This window comes from Cebus imitator, unplaced genomic scaffold (genome assembly GCF_001604975.1).
Source record: "Cebus imitator isolate Cc_AM_T3 unplaced genomic scaffold, Cebus_imitator-1.0 Scaffold68, whole genome shotgun sequence".
Classification (NCBI taxonomy): domain Eukaryota; kingdom Metazoa; phylum Chordata; class Mammalia; order Primates; family Cebidae; genus Cebus; species Cebus imitator.
In genome coordinates this window covers 705,359-719,741 of record NW_016107383.1, presented here as the reverse complement: position 1 = coordinate 719,741, position 14,383 = coordinate 705,359, and positions in this window count along the sequence as shown.

Sequence of the window (14,383 nt, the reverse complement as noted above, 5' to 3'; positions counted from 1 at the left end):
GATTTCGGGGTCAAATGGTAGCTCTGTTTTAAGTTATTTGAAAAATGTCTAAATTGCTTTCCACACTAGTTGAACTAATTTTTATTACCACCAAATGTGTATAAGTGTTCCCTTTCGCCACAGCCTCATAAGCATCTGTTGTTTTTTGACTTTTTAGTAACAGCCATTTTGACTGCTGTGAGATGGTATCTTATTACGGTTTTGACTTGCATCTTTCTGATGATTAGTGATGTAGAACATTTTTTTTTCCACATCTGTTGGCCATGAGTATGCCTTCTTTTGAGATGTGTCTCTTTATGTCTTTTGCCTACTTTTTAATGGGGCTATAATTATTATTACTTTGCTTGTGGATTTGTTTAAGTTCCTCATAGATTCTGGGTATTAGATCTTGGTTTTGGATGGATGGTTTGTGAATATTTCCTCCCATTCTGTAGGTTGTCTGTATTCTCTATAGATAGTTTCTTTTGCTATGCAGAAGCTCTTATGTTTACTTAGGTCCCATGTCAATTTTTGTTTTTGTTACGATTGCTTTTAGGGACTTAATCACAATTTCCGGAGTCCAATGTCCAGAATATTATTTCCTAGTTTTTCTTTTAGAATTCTTAGTTTTAGGTCCTACATGTGAATTTTTATTTTTTTAATATATTTTATTTTATTATTATTATTTAGTTATTTTACTGTACTTTAGGTTCAGGGGTACATGTGCAGATCATGTGGGATTGCTGCATAGGTACATACATGACAAAGTGGTTAGCTGCCTCCATCCCTCTGTCACCTACATCTGGCATTTCTCCCCATGTTATCCCTCCGCAGCCTCCCCACCCCCTGCTGTTCCTCCCCTAGCCCCCACAACAAACCCCAGTGTGTGATGCTCCCCTCCCTGTGTCCATGTGTTCACATTGTTCAACCACTGCCTATGAGTGAGAACATGTGGTGTTTGATTTTCTGTTCTTATGTCAGTTTGCTAAGAATGATGGTTTCCAGATTCATCCATGTCCCTACAAAGGACATGAACTCATCATTTTCTATGGCTGTGTAATATTCCATGGTGTTTAGCCTTCTGTACAGTGAAAGACACAATCATTAGAGTGAACCAGCAACCAACAGAATAGGAAAAAATGTTTGCAAACTACCCATCGGACAAAGAGCTAATATTCAGAATCTACAAATAACTAAAGCAGATTTACAAGAAAAAAACAAACACATTCAAAATGGGTGAAGGATATAAACAGACACTTTTCAAAAGAAGACATATATGAGGCCAACAAACATATGAAAAAATGCTCATCATCACTGGTCATTAGAGAAATGCAAATCAGAACCACATTGAGATACCACCTCACACCAGTTAGAATGCCAGCCATTAAAAAATCTGGAGACAACATATGATGGAGAGGATGTGGAGAAATAGGAATACTTTTACACTGTTAGTGGGAGTGTAATTAGATCAACCATTGTGGAAAACAATGTGGAGATTCCTCAAGGATCTAGATATAGAAATTCCATTTGACCCAGCAATCCCATTACTGGGTATAGACCCAAAGGATTATAAATCGTTCTGTTATAAAGATACATGCACACATATGTTCATTGTGGCACTGTTTACAATAGCAAAGACCTGGAACCAACCCAAATGCCCATCAGTGATATACTGGACAAGGAAACTGTGGCATGTGTGAATTTTTAATCTATCTTGAGTTACTTTTGTATGTGGTGAAAGGTATGGGGTCCAGTTACTTTCTTCTGAGTATTGCTAGCCAGCCATTCCAGTGCCATTTATTGGCCCTTTCCCCATTGCTTATTTTTGTTGACTTTGTCAAAGATCAAGTAGCTGTAGGTGTATGACTTTATTTCTGGGTTCTTTATTCTGAAACTCTTTTTATAATTTACTTCAAACATCTCAGAAAAACCATGTCCGTCTTATAAAAAAAAGTATTCTTTCTGGTCAATTACAGGATATACTAACCTACTAAGAGAGCTCAAACCATACTTGTGAAATAACTGAAGTGTTTTTCCAGGAATTACTAAAATTCATCTCGGAACCCAGTAAAAAGAAATGAGTGATTTTAAATTTTAAAAATAGTTTTGAATTAAAAAATGTTAATTTTAGACATTCCCTTTAGAGAATGAAAAATTCAGTATTTACGAGCCACTCTGAAAATATGTAGCAATTTTAGCTCTTTTACCTGATATTCCTATTAAATATCCATGTATATCAATGGTAGCCATGTTTATGGTGATGACAGTTGATTGTACAATTTGCTGCTGGTGCAATGTCTTTTGTTTATCAAGAGGATTCTTTTGCTGAATAAGTATGTCTATAATTCTTTGAATATATTGCTTCAGGGTAATGTTATATTTGGTATTTAAAAATATGTGATCTCAAATGAATGACTTAAAATTGACTAAATGAAATGATTCCCTGAACAATACGAACAAGCTTAGAAAAGTTAACAATATTTGTAAATACATAAATTTGAATTAATATGATAATATTTGCATACTGTTTCATAGTTTTTTCCATATGTTTTCAGCTGATGTTCACACTGCTGTGAATCTGTATTATATAAGATTAATCCCTCATCATCTGGTTTTTTTTCTTCATCCTTCACTTTTTATTTCACTCTTTCTTTGGCATCTTTGATGAAACTTTTGTCAATCACTTCAACATCTCTGATGTTTAAAATTATATTGGATCCTTTAACAATAAGACCTTTCATAACTTTTGAATTTTCATTGCCTGTAACATTGAACATTTCAATTCTGTAATGTCATATGTCTACATCTCTTATTAATACCTATTACATATTCTCCACAGTTTTCTTTATACTGACATTGTGGCTGAATGATTTTACTTCACAGTGTGTTTATTTCTTCTGTTTAATACTCAAACACAATTTTACATCCCTAAAATGATACATAGATTGCCCCGTATATTTCTATCTTGTTTAATATGGAATTCAGTTTAAAGCAGGTAGAAATAAGGATCTGTACCTATTTTTCAAAATAGCCAAATATCCCAGCACCTTATTTAATAATCTTTCTTTCTCATTATTTTTCTGTGACACTTGTCATATTATCTCAGAGATGTCCATCATTTTTGCTTGTTACGTTTATCAATGTGTGATCAAATGACATAAGGGCTTTCATCATCATAGGTTTTGTTTAACTAATATTGTCAAATATCTTATATACATGTGCTTCCAATTTATTATTTTTTCATGTTTTCTGTGCAGTGTAATATATTTATTTTTCCATTTCCAGATGAAATTGTAAATTGCTTTATTAATTCTTGAAAACTAGAATCTTCTACAATCTCCCACCTGCTCAATTAAAAGAAAAAATCCCTTATGATTTGAACAAAATTTTTTTAGCATTACAAGTTAATTGAGAAAAATTGAAAAATTTGCATCAGTCATTAAATACTTTCAGGAATATGACACAACTCTTGATTTCTCAAAATTGATAAACTATATGCATATGCTTCACCACAACAATGTAGAGATTGTCACATAGGTCCTACCTAAGTCAATAGTATCCTTAGAATTCGTATATTGTGAAATATGGATATATTTGTATGTTACAGTATTTTTCTGGTATAATTGTTATTTATGAATGCTGGAATATACGAAAGCTGTTGCTTTGCTAAATATTACTTTTTTTGCCAATCTACCTTACTGACTTCTTAAGAATAACTATTTTTATCTTGTTGCTTTTGTGGGATACAGATAAATGATTCCCAACTGATAATAATTTATCTTTCTTTTTAGAGACAAAATTTTTATTATATTTAATGAATAAAAATCTCATATATTTTTATGAGATGATTTTAAAATTGTATATGTAAACCTGAGTATGGAAGATGTGTAATTAATCAACTAATACTGATTTAAATTGCTAATAATAGAAAAATATGTAGTTTTAAGATTCAGAAATTTTAAGGTTATTCAAGCAAAATTTTGAACTAAATTTCTTAAAAGCATAAAAATTTGATGAAAAATTACAAAGCTCTAATAGAAGAGAAAATTTGAACCAGATAACATAAGGTCATCAGCAAATCTGCTATTTTCTTGAAAATGTTTATCAATCCCCGCAAATACAAACTTCTTGTTTAGCATTATTTTCAGTAAATGTGAGTAGATATGTAAGCCTAAATCCACACAGGTGAAGAAATCTAATAGGAAATTGTCATCAAAGTAAATTAAGTCCATAGAGTGTTATACTCTGAAAGAAAAAGGTGAGCCAGAAATAAACCTGAACTACAAGGCAAAATAGACAACATCATAGCATAAGATGTTAGTAGATTCATCCTAACACATTTGTCAAGCCTTATTTACAGGTAGAACAAGCAGACCGAAAAGTAAGTAAAGGTATATAAAAGGCGAATTGTAGGATTAACAAATTTCATGTAAATGATACATGTAAGAACTAGGTACATGACAAAAGCAGAACTTACTTTATTTAATTTAATTTTATTTTAGATTTTAGTTTTACAAGCCCAAGTGGAACATTTGCAAAGTTTGACTGGTGCTGAGTCATAAATCATATCTCATAAGAAATTAAAGATTGAAATCATACAGTAAAGTGAATACTTCAATAATACAATTAACACCCAAATTAACAACAAAATAAAAACACATCCCCATATATTTGAAAAATCGGGAATTTTAAATGTATGTGAAAATTACTTCAAAAAGCGTTCCAGACAAGAAACTGGAACTATTATTGGGTAATGTTTATTAAAAATATTTTATATTAAAACTTGAGAGATGCAAGTAAATTGTATTTAGAGAGATATTAAAATAATTTATATACATATTTTATATATACATTTGTGTATATGTATATTTAATGTCACTATTAGAAAAGATCAATGGCTATATAATAACAAGCAAGCGTACATCTCAGAACATTATTTTTAAAAATGTAAAAAATATTCTGCAATCTTAAAGGGAAGAAATAATATAGTCAGAAATTAGTGGACTAGACAAAAAAATCTTAGAAAATTCGGCAATACCAATGGTTGTTTTTTCAAAACAATTTGAAACAACTTATAATGAAATTTATCAAGAACAAAGACAGGAGGCCAAGAGAGGTGGCTCACCCCTGTAATCCCAGCACTTTGGGAGGCCGAGGCAGATGGGCCATCTGACGTCAGGATTTCAAGACCAGCCTGGCTAACAAAGTGAAACCCCTATCTCTACTAAAAATAAGAAAATTAGCAGGGCATAGTGGCAACCTCCTGTAATCCCAACTACTCCAGGGAGACTGAGGCAGGAAAATCACTTGAACACGGGAGGCAGAGGTTGCAGTGAGCCAAGATAGCGCCATTGCACTCCAGTCTGGGCGACAGAGCAAAACTCCATCTCAAAAAAAAAAAAAAAAAAAAAAAAAAAAAGGCAGGAAATACAAATGATATTAGTAAAACAACGTTATACAAATACTGATAATAACAAGTATAATAAACATGTTTATGGCAATAATATTTAATGTTTAGATGAAATAGCTATATCCCTAGAAACAGACAAAAGAAGAAATAGAATGAAAAAGTAAAACTAAAATCACACCAAACAAAAACTGTACAAGGCAATTTAGAAAATGAAGTTTATGACCTCACAGTAAGAATTACTAGAAATAATAATTAAAAACTACATATGTAAACTATCTTTACATTTATAGTTAACATAAATATTACCACAATAAATAATTGTGAAATTAGGTATCTGATGGAAGGCTTCAGCAAACTTAAGAACAGTGTAAACCTAAAAATACACACATGTATATGAAGAAAAAAATAAATACAATGAAAATATACAAATAAATTCTACAAATCAAGTAAAATACTAACATTAAAATTAAATAGGCAAATATGATAGACAAACATAAGTAAATATGTAAATAGAAATTTAAGAAAGGTGGAAACACTAAGAATCCATTAATGTATGTGATGTTGTAAAACCTTCAGTAGTCATTAGAAAATAAAAGACAATATCATTTCACAATTAACAGGTAAGTGGTAACTAAGAGTAGGTCTATATTAGTTGTCAGAAGCTAAATTTGGAGCAAATAGAAATTGTATCCACTGCAAGGGATGTATAGATTCATATAATTATTTTGACAATCACATTACAGTTTCCTAGTGAAGTTCAAATGTGACTACCTTATGATTTATCATTTCTTCTGTGATTTCCTGCATGTGTGCATCAGGAAAAGTATGCATATATATCTATAGTAAAATTATTCAGAATGACCAATAAAAACAAAGTTTTCCGGTAATCCCAGCTACTTGGGAGGCTGAGGCAGGAGAATCACTTGAACCTGGGAGGCAGAGTTTGCAGTGACCTGAGACCACACCCCTGCACTCGAGCCTGGGCGAAACTGTCAAAAAAATAAATAAATAAAAAAACACAAAGTTTTGTGGCATATTCAAAAAATAAAATACACAATAAAAACATGAGTGAAATGCCAAAATAATTTTGAATAACAGAAGTGAGTCAAAGAAATCATTCTGTATACCTTCAATTATTTAAAGTTTTCAAACAGGTAAAACTATACACAATATGTTGTTTTGAACACATATGTGTTTGTGGTGATTTTCTGATGTTTTCCACATATTGCTTATTTGTGTTGTTTTGGGTAAAGGTGAGATACAATAGAACTTTTCATGAGATTTAAAATGCAGCAGAAGCCATTATTTCTGAAGGACATCCTGGATGAAGGCAGTGTGGAACAGAAGCAGAGGTTCTGGCTTTCCTTATTTACTGTCAGCTCTACTGTGTGACAGCAATGCCAGTTCCACCCAGTCATTGGCTGCAAACTCAGAGTTTCATTCTTCAGCTGGTAATCTTCCCTTGACAGTTTACACCAGGTATTGTGCTTTCATTCTAGTGCTGGACATTCCTCACTTTGTGCAAACACTGATGTGTTAATGAAGCCAGGCATGGTAAGTGATATTTTTCTGACCATTTTTGGACCTCTTCTTCCTCACCTAATCTCACAATTATGTAAGTTCCAGTTTCCTACTATAAATTTTATATATTTTTTGTGTATAGTGGTTTTCCTTCCCTGATTACAACCTTACTGACAAAACATACCTGTGTGGTTTTAAACTATGTAGAAACAGAAGGATGTTAATATAAATTCAGAATTGTTATTACCCCTGAGCAAGAAGGATAGAGTGTTATTGGGAAAGGTACATGGAGGGCTTTGAGCATAAATTAATATTTTATGTATTGTCCTGGAGAGTGGATATTTTGTATCATTTTTGTTTTTTTGTTTATAAAGCACATATATTTTTATGTGCTCTTTTTATAATATACTTTACAATTCACTGCTCAGTATATTGAAAAATAGACTTCTTATTGCTTACTGTCTTGAAAAAATTTCTTTAAAAGCCCTAGTAAGAAATAACAAAGTCCAAGAAACAACAATAAAATACAATAAACAAAATAACATTAAAGCAAGTGTAACTTTTTAGTGACTAAAAGTATTGATTTTTACTGGCTAACCTCCAAACAGATTTGAAATATAAATACATTTGAGATAAGCTGCAGTGTCTTTTATTAATAACTATGTAAACCAAATATGAAATTAAAATTAGTCTTTTTTAGCAGTAAAAGTATTTTATCAAAGACCAAAATTGTTTGGCTCACATATAAGACATTTATAGAAGGTTAGAATGTTGGGCATACATCAATGCCTACTTATCATTTGATTAATGCACAGCTATTTGGATGAGTAATGTGTCTATTTTGCATTCAAGCAAAGAAATAATTTTGCTTTCAATTTGTTAATTTCTATTTGCTCTGACATTTGCTTTGTCTAAACAAGGTGTTTCCAATGATCTGGTTTTGAGAGCTAAGATGAATTGCCTTTTGGAATGCCTTTTGTATTGAACTGCAAAATAAAACAGAGAATTAATTCTTTTGCCAAAAAGGTAAAACTGGCAACTGTTCCAATATATTTTCTCAGGGGCTACTTTTGCAGAATTACAAGGCAAGCAATATGGCTGCCTTTACTCAAGCATACGGATTTAGTGGAAAGATCTATTGGAATTATTCAGCTTATAAAGAGAATGAAAGTCATTTTTCAATTCAAAAGAAAAATATAAGTATTTTATGAAAATATCAAAAATTCAATTTTCATTTTTCAAAACATCAAGTCAAGTATTATGTCTTCCACACAAATTTCTAAGTACTGTTTATTACAGACTATTTAATTAATTGTCTCATGATTGAGGCCTCCAACCGTAAGCTTCCATAAAAGCTGTGGCTGTAGTTCTCTTTTATTCCACATATCACACTCTAATAACTTGGCTGTTTACATATACGTCTCTTTTCATTAGTTCTACATTAGTGGGGATTTTTTATTTTGACATTCCGCCCTGAATTACAGCCTTATTTCTACTTTTCCAGATAATAATACCATTCATTATCTTCTTCATTCCCCCTTGTCCCTTTCTCTTTTGAACATAGATTTTTTTGAAGGGGAGAGGAGAGGCACTCCCAAACATTCTTCAGTATTGCAACTTGGCAGTAACCTCAATGATGTCCATATTACAAAATCTAAAGGCCAGTTTCTTCCCGTTATCCACCACAATTAAGTAATATTTACAGACAAGTATTTCAGGATTCATGAAATACATTCCTGTATTTCTTCCAAGACATTATTTTCCTTTGATTCTGCTTCTACCCCAGGTAACCTTAGATGCACTCATAACTTCGGATTTCGGATCACAACAATGTGCTCTGTGCTCAGCCCTTGGATAACTTCTTGCCTCTGTTTATACTCACTCTCAAAGAGACCTTATGTCAGCATACATAGGCGAATGCTGACCTCTCTCAAATGCATAATTGCAATCCTGACAGCTCCTCTGAAATACAGACTCATCTACTCAATCATGGATTCAATGTCTCTACATAGATGTCTAATAGTTTTTTCAAACTTAAATTGTGCCACACAGAATTCACTATTTCTGCCCTTCCCACATGTCAATTATTTTTTCTTGACCCCTCTCTCTTACTCTTCTGTCCTTGACACCAGTAGGTGCTGGTGGCTCTGTCTTCAAATAATTTTGGAATTTGACTATTCTAACAATTCCTGTCAACAAAACCATCATTTCTTTCTATGAATATGAACAGTTTTTCCCAGTGCTTCTGCCTCTTTTCATCATGATCCCAACATTATATTCTATTTTGTACACACTTGTTTAGGCTATCCTTTCAAAATGTAAATAAGCCTATGTCACTCTTTACTGAAAATCCTTGTCTTCGCTAGACAACTTTGGTATTTTAGTCCTTATCATGGACTACAAGGCTCTACCTTGCCCTATTCCTATTTTACTTTTGTTATCAACATTATTATAATTTATTTTTACCATAATAGCAATTATTGTATGATGATGATGTCTCCATCTTTAACATAAAGGAATTGAGTTATCTTAAATCCCAAGACACATGTATTAAAGTAAATTAAACAGAAAATTGGTGATAAAAGATAAAAGGAGGAAATACCCATATGTGATTGTACATTGAATTAGGCTCTGAGCTTTGTGACAGCCAGGGTAAATAGGAAAACATAATTACTTTCATACTTTACATTATCATAAATGGAAAATATGCTCACTTCTCAGGGAAGTATTTTTTTCCTCATACTGCAATCTGAAATAAGTGTTCTGTGAGTTTTGTATGAATGATAGTGAACTATGCATTATTATATACCTTCAACTTGAGTTTTACAGAAAACATAGAAGTATATTTCAACATGGGATTTGGAGGACATATCCAAATTTTAGCACATGTTGTGATTTCAAAGCCAGCTTCCTAACCTCTCTCTATTCATTGTCTTCTCCTGTATGAAAACTATTTCTAAAGTGAACCAAAGTAAAAGGGAAAATAAGAATCACTTTCTGCCTTCCAGTTTTCTAAAGGCAACCAGGAGACAGCAAACCTGGATTCCAGCTCTCATTTTAAGTGCTGCCTATATGTTGGCAAATTCCTTCTTTCTGGGCCTCAGTGTCTGCATCAGTAAATGTTGGACATGGATTAAAGAAATTATAGAATTTTATCCTCTTCATAAACTACTTCAGATGATCCCAGTAGTAGTGTCTGGTGTCATGACTGGTGACTTTAGCCTGTGTGTGTGGCCCCACTTAGGGCAGGATAATCTCTGCCTTTGGTGTTTTCAGCCTCAGTGCTAGCCCGTCGTGCTGGGCATGCTCAGCACAGAGACCCACAAACCTCTGACATCTTCCTTTGTGGACCCCTTCATGGAACAGGCATTCTTACTTCTTCCCAGGTCTGTTAATTAGAAACATGGAGGGATATTCAAAGTCTTTTCTCCAGAAGCACATTCTAACAAAAGTCTCCAACAAACCCAGCCACACATATCATATTAACTCAGTAAGTCCCTAACTGCCCCAGGAAATAGATTGAGCAAGACAATATCTGACTGACTTATCATTTACATTATGCACAAGATATTCTGGAGGTTTATCAAGGTGATCATCTAGCTGGACAAATCAGGCAGGAACAACAAATGAAAGGCATTCAAATAGGAAAAGAAGTCTACCTATCTCTTCCCTGATACCATTCTATCATGTAGAAAACTGAACAGACTCTGTGAAAAGTCTCCTAGAATTGATAAATGACTTTAATAAAGCTTCAGGAAACAAAATTGATGTCAAAAATCAGTAGCATTTATATACACTAATAATGTTCAAGTTGAGAGTCAAATTAAGAATGTAATCCCATTTATAATAGCCACAAAATAAATGAAATACCTAGGAATACAGCTACTAAGGAGGTGAAAGATCTCTGCAAGAATAAATACAAAACACTGCTGAAATAAATCAGAGATGACATAAAGAAATGGAAAAACTGTTTCACAGATTGGAAGAATCAATATTGTTAAAATGGCCATACTGCCCAAGGCAAGTTACAGTTTCAATGCTATTCTGATCAAACTACCAACGTGATTTTTCACAGAATTAAATAAAACTATTCTAAAATTCACATGGAACACAAAAAAGTCCGAATAGCCAAAGCAAGCCTAAGCAAAAAGAACAAAGCTGGAGACATCATACTACCCACTTCAAACTATGCTTTAAGACTACAGTAACCAAAGCAGTGTGGTGCTAGAACAAGAACAGATAGAACACAAAAACACGTAGAACAATGGAACGGTATATTGAACCCAGAAATAAAGCTGCACGTGTACAACAATTTGATCTTTGACAAAAATGGACAAAAACAAACAATGGAGAAAGAAAAGCCTGTTTAATAGTTACTGTTGGACAACTGGCTAGCTAAATGCCGAAGAATGAAACAAGATCCCAACCTTGCACTATATAAAAAATTAACTCAAAATGGATTAAAGATTTACATGTGAGACCTCAGTATATAAAATATACAAAAAAGTAATCCTAGGAAATAGCATGTTGAACATTGACTTAGTGAAAGAATTTATGATAGTCTCCAATAGCAATTACAGTAAAAACAAAAATTGACAAGCATGGCCTAATTAAATTTTTAATTTAATTAGGTACATGTAGCCCCTGCTTCTACACAGCAAAACAAAGTATCAACAGGGCAGACAGACAATATAAAGAATGGGAGAAAATATACCCAAAATCTGCACCTGTCGAAGGTTTAATATTCAGAATCTATATGAAACAAACAAATAAACAAGCAAAAAACAACTGCTTTTAAAAAGTGGACGAAGGATGCAAACTCCAAAGAAGATGCCCAAATGGCCAACAAATGTGATAAAATGCTCATCATCACTAATCTTCAGAGAAATGAAAGTAAACCACTACAGTTTGATATAGTCACTGTTAATAAAATGACCCATTCTTACACCAGTCAGAAAGGCTACTGTAAAAAAATCAAAATATAACAGATGTTGATGAAGCTGTGGAGTAAAGGGAATCCTTATACTCTCTTTTGGGGAATGTACATTAGTTCAGCCACTGTGGAAAGTTGTTTGGACATGTCTCCAACTACCATTCGACCCAGTAATGTCATTACTTCGTATATACCCCTCAAAAATAAATTATTCTACCAAAAACATACATGTACTTGCATGTTCATCACAGCACTATTCACAATAGCAAAGACATGAATCTACTTAGGTGCCCCTCAGTGGTGGATTGGATTGAATAATGAAAATGTGATACATATACTCCGTTGAATACTAGGCAGTTATGAAAAAGAATGAAATCATGTCTTTTGTAGCAACATATATGCAATTGGAGGCCATAATGCTTAGTGAGTTAACACGGAACAGAAAAACAGATGCTACATATTCTCACTTACAAGTGGAAGATTAACAGTGAACATAAAGATGGGAACATGGACAGTGGGACTGGTAGAGGAGGGAGGCAGTGAGGGGAGCGAGGGTTAAAAAAAACTACTTATTGGGTATTATGCTCACTACCTGGGTGACAGAATCCATACCCAAAACCTTAGTATCATGCAATATATTCATGTTAACAAACTGGTACATGTAGCCCCTTCCCCTCCTATTTTACCACTGTCTTCCTTTATTAGGCAGCTCCAGCATGATGATCCCTTTGCAGTGAATTAAATATGCTGTGCCTTCTTACCGGAATATGTTTCATTAGTTATTGATATGACTAGTGGTTATATATATTTTTTCATTTCCTATGCCTTCTTTTATTCTTATTTTTCTTTTTTAGCATTTATCACCACTTAACATTTAAATACATAATTTTTTTTCCTCTTTCTCTATCCTGTCCGCCTTCTCTTTCTCTTTCTCCTCCTCTTTTTTCTTCTTTTCCTTACTCCCTTTGTCCCTCTTAATTTTTACTTCCTTTTTTTTCTGAAAACAGGTACTTGTTCTTTACTGTCTTCTATACCCCAAACACCTAGAACAGAATATATAGTAGATGGTCGATAAATATCTATCGATTTAATTAATTTAGCATCTAAAGTGACTTTTTGAAATCACTTAGTATGAAGAATGACCAACTTAATGTCTGCCACTGATGTTTGTGTTGTGTTGTTGTTGAATGAATAACTGAATTTACATATGTCTAGAATAGAAAAATATTTGAAACTCATCTTCGAAGCATATGCAACGATTAGACAGTGTCATCATGAAATGTGGTCTTTATCATTTAATGGAACACAAGAAATGCACATGAACTAGCATAAAAACAGGTGTAGAGAGTAGGGCCTGTAGAGAAGTGGGTAATAGCAAAGGCCTTTGAGACAGAGAGATGTGGGTTCAGTTCCTGCTTTGGCTCTCAAACCAATGCAGCATTGTTCTAGTTACTTTATTCCATGGATTGTTTACTTTTGCATATCATCAAGTCATCATGAGGTAGAGTTGTGTTAGAGACTATACGTTATCATCGTACATGGGCATTTAAATGTCAGCATTAGCAAATTTCTCCTTTGGAGTAATTCTTTCACAACAATCTGTGCATTTTGGGCTATGTACTTCATCCTTTTGGTGAAATGGGAATGAAAATAGATTCTACTGAGTTTTTACATGGAAAGCCTTTAAGGCATAATGGAACACAATAAGCATTAAATAAATGTAGTCATTATTGTTGACATAAACACATGCATCAGTAAGCATATAGATTAAAAAACAATGAATTTGGTGATATTTAAAAGCTTTCTGGAAGAATTGTGTTCAAAAAATGAAAAGAACCTGGAAATTTTTGGAGATAAAAGAGAAATAGTTAAAAGAAATGACATGATAATGAAAGTTGGATCCAGTCTGTCATTGATGGGCATTTGGGTTGGTTCCAAGTCTTCGCTATTGTAAACAGTGCCACAATGGATATCCGTGTGCATGTATCTTTATAATAGAATGATTTATAATTTATAATTTGACCCAGTAATGGGATTGCTAGGTCGAATGGTATTTCTATTTCTAGATCCTTGAGAAATAGAAATACCGTTTGACCCGGCAATCCCATTACTGGGTCTAATTTACCCAGATCCTTGAGGAATCGCCACACTGTCTTCCACAATGGTTGAACTCATTTATACTTCCACCAATGTTGTAAAAGCGTTCCTATTTCTCTACATCCTCTCCAGCATCTGTTGTCTCCAGATTTTTTAATGATTGCCATCATTCTCAGCAAACTGACACAAAAACAGAAAATCAAAAATCGCATGTTCTTGTTCATAAGTGGGTGTTGAACAAAGAGAACACATAGACACAGTGAGGGGAACTGCACACATTGGGGCCTGTTGGGGGTTGGGGGGGCTAGGAGAAGGATAACATTAGGAGAAATACCTAACGTTGGTGACGGGGTGATGGATGCAGTAAACCATCATGGCATGTGTATACCTATGTAACAATCCTGCACCATCTGCAAATGTACCCCAGACAGTATAATTTAAAA